Genomic DNA, 8680 nt, shown 5'->3' on the forward strand with positions numbered 1-8680 from the left:
CCAGAATCTGTATGCCACATTTCAATTATACTGCAGCTCTTTTTCCATTTTTTTGTGTTTTGTTTTGCTTCACAAACAAGAAATCAACCATCTTTAAGATGAATACAAATGCATTGGATCATATAGGATAGTGGCTTCGGGAAGCATTTTTACACCTTATCAACACAGACTGCTAAACACAATTACCATTATAGTTTTGCATCTGTCAGTGTCAAAAGAGAATCAAAATGGTCCCTTTGCTGAACTATTACAAATTTTTTCTTCTTAACTGCAAAAATGAAAAATAGCTCACCAACTGCAAGGAAGACTGGATTCATTCATAACTACAAAGGTGTGTAGTTCAAAATGCATAAAAATTGAGTTTTCAGCTTTTAGTATTCTCATCATTTAGTGGCATACTTAATAATAGGATAAGAAAGCCTAAGACAACTCTATTCTTAGTTGAAAACAGGAAAACTGAGCTACTGCATGGATGATGACCTATTAGCCACATGTTTTTTCTAACCATATTTCTCAATTGTTTCGTCAGAACTCTTCTTTAAAAAACAGAATTAAATGAAGTGCATGTAAAAATAAACAGTATCATCCCCATTTAATTCAGCTTTTCAAGGAAAGTAAGTTTCATTTGGACTACCACCACTACCATGCTCTTTTACCCCAGACCTTCAAGGCACTGCAGCCTCAGGTAGTAATAAATATCACAATTTAATACAGTACTTTGCATACCAACTCTAAGGACTGAACAGTATGTAAAAAAACCAGATTGATACTCTGTCATATTTAAACAAACACTGTACTGCTGGAATGTATTTAATATAAATGCAAAGCTTCTTGGCATTCATCTCATTTTAACAAAATAAACACCTCGCAAAGTCAACAGCATAAATATGCCAATGTCCACATTTGTTATTTCTAAAGAAAAACAGTTAATACTAAATCAAAACAGTTAACTAGAAGTCAGAAAGCTAGGGTTTTTTTCCTAACATTATGAGTGGCTAAAAGTGCAGTTTCTCAGAGCACAAGTTTAGTACCATCAGAAGATCTTCTTATCTAACCCGTATCGTTCTGTACGTTTCATCTCCCTTTTCCAGCCATCCTTTCTTTGTTTCCCCCCCATTTCATCCTTATCTTAGTTTACATGCAAATCCCACCAGAAATTATACCAATTGCATGCTTCCAGCATTAACATCCTGTAAGTTTACACCAAGGACTAGGTTTTACTTCATGACCATGAGGTATTATGTACATGCTTAATTTAGACCTAAAAATAGTACTGTTCATCTCAGCAGGCCTATTTCCAGCCATAAAATTAAGCATACATCGTGGCCAAAGATTATCTGTGCTCTGAATCCATTCATGTCTGCCCTGACTACACCACTCACAACACTGGCACCTTCACCCATCTCTGGTTGCCACCACTCAGTTCATCCCCTCTAAAAAACTTGGCTGTGCAAGTGCCATACCCATTTACCATCCATATTAGTACAGTACGCTTAACAAGCTTCCTCTTCCTCCCAAGCGTCTGCCTCTAACGCAAAAACAGCTTCTTCAAAGTGAATGCTTATTTCCCCTTTAATCCAAGAGGGAACAGAAAAGGTATAAAAGTAAAGCTGCCCACTGTCTTCTTCCACCTAAACTTCCCTTGACAGCTTTAAGTGCCATTCAGCTCCGTTAATCTGGGCTGCGAGAAGACTGCCAGGATTTGCTTCGCACATAGGCTGAATGTCTCCAGTCATTCTCCCATTGCTCATGGGCATAACTGGGACAGATCCTCTTTCTCCTCTCCACTGGCATCTTCTGAAGGATCTCCTTTACCTTTGCACTCACAGCTGAGTTTTGCACAAACTTGAGCGACACTCCCCAGCTAACAGCTTTGTTATGTCTGGGAAATGTTAATATTCACCAAACTGTACTTAATGTTGCCACTGTTTAACTTGCTTTGATTTAGCTGTACTTGCTCCATCAGCGTAAGAACAGCCAGGCAAGCTGCAGCACATACGATATTTACACAAACCACACAAATAAATGTACCACCACCTTCTATAACTAGGAGACACCAGACAGACTCACTAGTGTGAAAGACACATGGGATCTTACATGTGCACTTTGTCCTCAACTGCTCTTTCACTGTGGTCAATCAAGCCTCTTCTCACAAGCGGGGAGCACTCTTAGAAAGTGTGTAACACTATGCTGATTGTCCTAATCTAGCAAAATCTGATACTGCATTTTATAAAAGTATATACACATCAGGCTCTTGTGCTCCCAAATTAAGTTGTATTCTCATCTTTTCACGTGACCAGAAACTAAAAGGGATGCCTTCAGAGAGAATTCAGGGTGATGGCCAGACAGCATGAAGGGGACAGCTACAAAAGTTAGTACTTCTGCCACTCTGGACTCCAGGTCTTCCATGTATGAAGGTACATCTCTAAGCATCTGTGCATCATACAAGACAGCATTCCTCAAACCTCACCTACTCTCATGAGAGCAAAGACTTTATCACCAGGACAAAGCACAGGCTCTGGGTGCCATTTGGTTAGATGGGGCCAGGTCAGCTTTGAGGTTAGGAACAAAAATCTTGTTGGGTACAAAGAACAAGTTGTGTTAAAAACCTAGGAGTGTGGGGCACTGGAAAACAGCTTTTGGCAGCTAGGGGAAAAGCAGGCAGATTTGGGATAGACTGAAAATAATACAGGAAAAAAAGGCAAAGAAGGGAGAAAGATTGTTCTAAGCCAAAAGAACGCAAATAAAAATAAAGCAGAAACTACAACAATACTGAAGAGTTATCCTTGTTCTGTTGTTTCTTCCGAACTGGACTAAATTCAATACAGACATGCTGCCAAAAGTTTCAGACTCTTGTTCAGAACACAGGTAACTACTGACCTAAGCAATCCTTCACTTTCCTTCAGCTCTTCACCTGGTTTGGTAGCAGTTGGAGTGCATGAATCCACAGCAGAACTGACAAGTTCAGAAGATGGGTCAAGCAAGGAAGCAGTCAGAACTTCCACACAGCAATGATTAAATGAGTCTGACTTGTGAGCTGTTGAACAGAAAAACCCCAGCCTCCTCAACCTTTGCAGTTCTTATGAGAGGCAACTGTGCAGTTACTCCACATCAGGCTGCCGATATGACAACAAGGTTTTTTTCTGTATATCAGCTTTCCTTCTCCCCTCCAAGAAGCTAAGCAAAACTTCCAACTGTACAGAAAGGTCTTGTGAAAAACAACTGGTTCAGCTCTTCTGTGCGTGGCATTAGTGCTGAACCCTGCAAATGGAATCAGGGGCACTGGTACTGACTGCACTTCACCACCAATTATTTTAGCAGAAATATCATACTACTTAAGGATTAGGAGGAGCCCTGGCCTGCAGCCAAAGCTCTGGAACGCAAGCCGAAACTAAACACCACTTCTCCCTCTCTGTTTGACCCCTGACCGAGATTTACATTGTCTTCACTCATGCCAACAGATTTCTCTAGCCACCTAGCAGGATATATAGAAAAATACAAATAAGAATATGTGTTAGGTATGTCATGATATGTCACTGCTGAGTGACCTCTTGGTCCTTTTATGCTTCCATCAACATACATGAAATGACACTCTGCTCTGCTCTGGTGTCACAACACAGCATCCATTAGATCATTCTATAGGGCTGCTAGTTGCAAGCTTTATCTTTTTTTTTTTTTTAATTTGAGGCTTCAAACAACACTTTTGGCCTGGCTTCTACTGTGAAATAAGATTGTTTGATATCATACCACAGGTTGCTCTCTGTTTTCAAATAGTTTTAATTTAACTTAAACTTGCACTTGGAATCATGATGCACCCTTCTGTTACAAGGATATTCTTTTTATCCCATAGCTACTTATTATCTGCTGTTTCCTTCTGGAGCAATGGCTTGCTGTGGGCAAGTCCAGAAGTCAATTTGACTCCAAAATTACTCTTATTTTCCATTCATTAAATGCTGACTTCTAAAAGATTCTTTTCAATTCTGTCAGCAGCTTCAGACATGGCCCTGAATAATGTTCCACCATGTACTCTGAGCAAGTAGTTTGGTTTTGTGGTAATAATCACACCTAATTATTTACCAATACAGCCAGTATTTATGTCACTTCTCAAACAGGTTAAGAAAATTAAATCGGCTATTAATAAAAAAATGGTCCAGCAAAATGGTACTATATTCTTGATTACAAACATACAAGTTCATAATCAACTATCAAATGAAGAAAATTGCTCACTTGCTGCCCTTGACACTTGCTGCTATTTCCTTAATAGAGCCCACAATGACTGAGGTCTTCTATGTCAGCCCCATACAGACCTGAAAAAAAAAATTGGGCTGTTCTACCACTGAGAAAATCTTTGTAAAAGAAAGCTTGCTAGGTAAATTACATTCTGAATGCCATTCCTTTTAATTCAATTGCATATCGGCAGCCAAAATACTTACATCCAACTTTTCAGTTAATCAAATTATAAAGTAAAAAAAGCATCAAGTCATCCACGTATCACTGAATGTGTTTCACATTCCTTCCAGCCTGTCATTTTTCTCACCTGCAAGCATTTCTACTTTTGCACATTACCTATGACTTTCAGCATTTCCATAAAACAGGTTGTGACAAATTTCCATTTTGGCACTTACAGGTGTTAAAAGTATAATCATATTCATCGGTAGCTCACAGGTATTTGCTATTCAGGAGATGTGTATTTTTATTAACTTCGACCCACGATGTTCCATGATTTCTCTGGGCTTAAGAGCAGGCACAAATCCTATCACCTGCGCTGCTAAAGGCTCCGACAGCAGATCTGCCATATTATCCTCTCTCCCAAATACAACACAGCATACAAAGGTCTCAATCTTTTCAAACTGCACTATAAATAACCACATTTGTTTCATACCTCTCATGAGCGCTGTTTCGAGAGATCGCTCCCTTGTTAATTTAGTAGGCGAATTTAAAGGGCCATAACAACGCTGCGCCAGTGTGGGGCATTGTAAGGTCCAACCCAACCGCTGCCGCGGGGAGGCCGGTGTCACCCCCACAGGAAGAGCCGCTACGTCGCTTCAAGAAGGAGCAGGTCCCGGGAGGAGTTACACCGCGCGGTTCTGCACCGATGGCTGGAAAGTGCAGGCGAGAGTGAAAAAAAAGAGCTAAACGCAGACCGGGGCGCATCAGCGGTTAAAGTCAAGCGGGTCTTGTTACCCTGACGAGACGCAGGCTCTCCCAGGACCCTGCCACAGCTGGCCGCTCCCGTCCCGCCGCCCCACAGAAATACTGTCCCCAGAGAAAGTGCTGCGACTTTCCCGGGAGCTCCCTCACCACCGACGGCGCGACCCTTCCGCGAGAGGTGGGAGGGCGGCACGGCGCCCTACCCGCGCCACAGGCACGGCGCGGCGCCCCGGCCCGGAGCCGCCCCCGCCTCACAGCCCGCTCCCCTCGGCCGGCCGCGCGCCGCCGCCACCCCGGAGGCCGCATACGGCGCACGGAGCAGCCCCACCGGCCCGCAGCCGCCCCCCGCGGCGGGTCGCTTCGTTTCTCTCCTCAACTCTTTCACTTCCTCACAGCTAAACCCCGTTCTTCCTCCTTCCTCCCCTCCCGAAAGGCAGCTCGGCCCCACCAGCGCTGCTCCCGCCGACCGGCCCGCAGCGGAGGCACAGCGGCCCCCGCCGCCGTCCCCCGCCAGGCCTGGAGCCGGAGCCGGGGGTGCCCGGCCGCCGCCGCTTACCGCCGCCTCGCCGCCGCAGGATGTGCTCGCCGCAAGGAAATGCCTTCGGCGGGCAGCGCCCGCGGGCTGTCAGGCGCCGCCTGCCCACCTCCCGCTGTGGGGAGCGGGGCAGTGAGCCGCTGACGGACGCCGGGCCGGAGGCGGGGAGGCCACACCAGCGCCTCAGGGCACCGGCCGGGCCGGGCAAAGGGGCTGCTCGCCGCCTCCTGTTTAGGGCCGGGCCGCCCCACCCCTACCTGCCGACGGGCGGAGGCGGGGGAGGGCCGGGCAGTGCACCACCAGCTACCGCTCGCCGCCCCCCTCCTGCTGCCCAGCCAGTGCGGGTAAAAATAGCAACAGGCGGCGGCGGGTCCCCGGCCCGGCGGGGGCGGGAGTGACAGGCGCCCGCCAGGGGCGGCCAGCGGCTGGCAGCCGGCGACAGATGGGCGCCCACGTCGCGACAGCGGGCAGCTGAGGCCCCCTGCCCCGGCCGGTTTCGACCCCCTAGAGGAGCATGTCGGCGGCGCTCCCCTGCGCGCCTGTCACAGCCTCTCATCTCCCGCAGAATACAAGCCATTGCCGCCTGGGCTGGCGAGCGCGGGCTGGCGGCCAGGTGAGCTGAAGCGGCGAGCAGAGGCGGGAAGGCGGGAAGTTCGCTCGGGGAACTGGAACGTCCCGCACCTGGAATTGCAGCCGTCGCGTTCCCCCCCGGGCCTGGGCCCAGCCCCGGCTGTGGGCAGCCGGCTGTGGGCTCACCTTCCCCGAACCACCTTCGCACCTTGCCTCCCACTTCTTCCCTGCACGACAAGCCGCACACGTATATGTGTATGTATATGAAATGTCTGTAAGAGTTGGCGCTAGTTAGTCGTTCAGTTGCCAGAGAGTGAACGGAGACTTAATTATACTCCTCTGCTCTTTCCAGATGATCAGGGCACCCTGCATATCCATTCTGCAAACCACTTTTGCACTCAATTGATTTCAAGTCTTCTTGACAGTAAGACCACTGATTTACTTACTTTTAGCCCGAGCACATTTGTAGAATTGAAGCTTTCTCAAAGAAGTTTGGTCAGCTGCTGCACATGTGCTCCGCTGTGAGGGAAACAGTCAAGTAAGCTGTCAAATGCAAGCACAATGTTGCCCTAGATTATGAAAAGCAAGTCACAGTTTGGTATGTAAGCACAGCCCTTGCAAAGTGTATGGTGGTTGTATCTACGTGGCTTTTGCTTGCTAGGTGTACTTTCATAGGATTGTTGATACATGAATCGAAGTGTGAGCAGTTCCCTCAGAGCACTTGTTCCCAATCTGTACCTAGTTCATGGTTTTCTGTTTCTCCTTCAGATGTGGGAATAGGTATGAGCGCCTCTTGTTTTTTCAGTGACATCCTTTACATTCCTTGGGAATAGGAATGCCACCTCTCTGTAAACCATGCCTGACTTGTGTTTTTAAACCATCACAGCTAAGGACAATGCTCTCATTCCAGTTATGACCCACCAAACACAGTATCTGAGACAAGTGTGTTCTTTTGCTCATTTTAACCGATGCTGCCCTAAGCACTTGCATGCCTCTGGTAATCGTGTTCTAGAAGATGGTGAACTGCAGTCCCCACCCAGACAGCTCCTGCACTCAGCTGAGGCTCATGCATTCCCAATTACCAACCAATGAGCTTAAGAAGATTTTCTTTACTGCTTCACTGTTGCCTCCAGAAGGTGATAATGAAACAGATAAGGATCCTACAGGACTAATTCTTGCTGCTTGGGGTAATCTTTGGATAACAGAAGTCAATACTAGAATGCTACGAATCCTTTCTTCCTCCTCCTCTTTGATAGCTGGGAAAGAAATGAGACTGTGCTTGAACTCATTCATGGCGCCCGCTATTATTTTTCCTGTTATCTCTGGCTCATAGGTTTTAATTCTTTGCCTGGCAGGGTTTTTTTTTGTCAAATTACTCATGTTCTGATACAGTATTTTATAAGCAAAGTGAAATGCCTTGGATAAGAACTACACTTGTATTGGTTTAATAGCACCATTTCCTCTAATGTTGGGAAAAGTCCTCTTTTTTCATTCAGGTAGATATAAAATATTTCCTTACAGTTAATAGGAGACAAACATGAAGTGTTTGTATTGGGCAAACACCTTGAAAAACTATTCAGGAACAGTTCAATCCAGCCAATTTCTATAATGCTTATTGGTAAGGTGTGGTAAAAATGTACTATCTATGTGCCTCAAAAAGAACGGAAATTTTAGTATAATATTTGCAACATTTGGTGATAATTTTATTTTAGAATATTTTGCTTTTTAATTAAAACTGATAAAAAATCCAAGTAATAAAAACACAAGATCTGTCAACGGTTTTCGAAGGTATTTGAGAACAACGTATTACTAATGAGATAGAGTGAAGAAACAGACAGGTCACAGTGAGCATCTGGAGGAAACTCCACCGTCTTCAGCAGTGTACATGTATGTAACCATTCATTTCAGTGCTGGTCATACAGACTTAGAACAGTGCTATGATGGAAATTAAGTTGTTTGCAGAGACAGTTATAAACAATGCACAAGAAAGAGTTTAAAGCTGAATGAGATGAAACAAAGTGTGTTTATATATGAACACGCTTTGGTGCCAGTGGTGATAACAAGGGAAAAAAACAACTCTCATGGGACAAAAGAGTGCTTCTGAATAGCCATGCGGTAAAGCTGCAACTGCTTTTCATGGTCTATTCTTGCAGTAGAAGGGTATTTTAGTGTTATGTAGCTCATGAGTTACATAAGGTGATACAGCAATGGAGAAGATGGGCTTGTATGTATAGTCACCTCTTTCTTGTTTTCACACCTATCAGGCAGGTCTGCAAGGTGTGGTTCCCATGATTCAACATCCACACTTACCTGAAGACAAGTATTTAGGTGCTTTATTTGAAGAACAAGCAGGGCACTCTGTCTTTTATGTCTGTTTAACCAGCATGCAGGAAGGTAGTTTGTTTTCTACTCTGCCTGAGAGTG

General features: G+C 45.4%; 1 protein-coding gene across 10 annotated transcripts in view; it reads right to left on the reverse strand.

Annotated features, from left to right (window-relative positions):
* TBC1D1 (TBC1 domain family member 1) overlaps positions 1–7623 on the reverse strand; it is a 115420-nt gene extending 107797 nt beyond the window's left edge. For 2 of the 10 annotated variants that reach the window (XM_055796632.1, XM_055796629.1), the window contains exons 1-2: positions 5708–7623; positions 4883–5099 (exon numbers count right to left, since the gene is read on the reverse strand). The gene's annotated coding sequence lies outside the window, so the exon portion shown is untranslated. Of the gene's footprint in view, positions 1–2880; positions 3139–4227; positions 4251–4882; positions 5100–5707 lie in introns of those variants that run through there. The other 8 variants (XM_055796630.1, XM_055796633.1, XM_055796637.1 and 5 more) reach the window with 8 other exon arrangements.
* Between the last annotated feature and the right edge of the window lie 1057 nt (positions 7624–8680).

This window comes from Falco peregrinus, chromosome 2 (assembly GCF_023634155.1).
Source record: "Falco peregrinus isolate bFalPer1 chromosome 2, bFalPer1.pri, whole genome shotgun sequence".
In the NCBI taxonomy this organism is placed as follows: domain Eukaryota; kingdom Metazoa; phylum Chordata; class Aves; order Falconiformes; family Falconidae; genus Falco; species Falco peregrinus.